This window comes from Sardina pilchardus, chromosome 1 (genome assembly GCF_963854185.1).
Source record: "Sardina pilchardus chromosome 1, fSarPil1.1, whole genome shotgun sequence".
Lineage (NCBI taxonomy): Eukaryota > Metazoa > Chordata > Actinopteri > Clupeiformes > Clupeidae > Sardina > Sardina pilchardus.
In genome coordinates, this window is record NC_084994.1 from 3,601,831 (window position 1) to 3,603,652 (window position 1,822).

The window sequence follows — 1,822 nt, forward strand, 5'->3', positions numbered from 1 at the left end:
TACATACATGGGGGTTAATAGTGCCAAATTATTTGTGAATTAACAGTGAACAAAGATCCAACTTTAGAATAGGGAACATATTTGGCATTACAAAGACTTAATTATTAGTTGTTTGTACACTATTAGCACATGTGGTTTAGTGTCTAGTTCAGTTTGAATAGACCATCTTTGATAAGTATTATTAGGGGTGAATAACTGTTCTTGTTGTACTACCACCTTACAAGCCCCATACTGAGCCATGTATATTTAAGTCATAATTCATATGCAACAACTTATGTCATAACTATGAATAAGGGGTAATTAGGAGCTTACATAGGGGAAATTCTTAATTAAGGGTCTAGTAAGGGTAGAATAAGGTCTTGCTGAATAAGGTATTAATTAGTGACTTATAATGACTAACAAATGGCTAGTATGCTACTAATATACATATTAGTAAGCAGCTAATTACTGGTGAATATGTGTGTGCTAATATAAAGTGTTACCAAAAAAAAAAACCCCTATTGCTGAAGTTTTAATGGCCCTCTGTAAGATGCCGCTTTGAAAATATGTATTTCAGTCTTTTTCTTAACCTATTTTTGGAACTGGGAAGAACATCTGCACATAGGCTATTCAGAACACATTTCTTCCCTGAAAACGCACACAGCTAGTCTTTAGGACAACTTAAACTGACTCCCCCAATGCTTCCCTTTACATGGTTGCATAAACGTTGCTTAAATGAAAATATGTTTCTTCTTCTTGACTTTTCATATGCCATCTAAGTAAATTTTATGTCAGCTGATAGATGGATGCGCGTTTTGGGCACAATGAATGGGTTTGCCCTTAGTTTAACGAACGCGAAAGAGATTGCCTTGCGCATCAGTGTTGGAACGATACTCAACAAACTGTGAGATAAACATTGTTTTTCGTGTCTGGGAGATCTCGTTGTCGTTTTTGACTGTCGGCTTCTTATGTTTATTGTTTGGACGTATGGACACTGAACTTTGGGGGGGTGTTTGTTTGTGCATTATGAAGCTTTGTGTTAATTAGTAGCCTATGTGTCGGGCCTTCACCTCAGCGTGTAAGTTGCGCGCTAGGTGGCCACGAACGAAGTCATAGCTTAATTTGTGACAAAATACAGTGAGTAGCCTATTCATCTTTCATTTGTGTTTTTTCATTTGTTATATTATTGCATGTTTGACGTAGTTTGTAAACAGGCATTCTGCCCGTTTATCTTAAGTCAACCGAGGCCTTCGGTTGCTCATATCCGCCCGTAACCTATGTAGCCTACGTCGTGACAGTGTGTAGATTATAATAAGAGGCAAATTGTTACACATTTAATTTTAAAAGCATAGCCTATAATAGGATGAACAAAGTGTAGGCTATGGACTTGCTAAATCCAGGTAACCAGATAATTAGGCTATGTGCCACGTCAAGTGATAAGCCTACATTTAAAAGCAACTTATTTAGGCTATCGTAGACTACTGTATTCGCCCACAATAGGCTATCGTCTTAACTATTTCGAAAAGAATGAAAGAAGGCCGTAAACTAAATATTTGGACTGAGAGAGTAGCCTACATTAGCTTTCAGACACTCAAGGTGAGGAAGTGCTCCATGCTGCATTATTGAGACGGGCTTCGTTTCGGGAAACATTCTTAAAACACAATGTGAAAGACCTCCGATGTTAAGCTGCTTAACAATTAAGAATAAGCCACAAACTTTTGTGCTGGTTGTGGTAGCGCATTAGCCTACTAACGAAATGCGGTCAAGGTGTGAGGTTATGGTGGCATAAACAACAGCATCGGACGTGATTCAGCCAATCATAATCAAGGACTGGAACCATCCG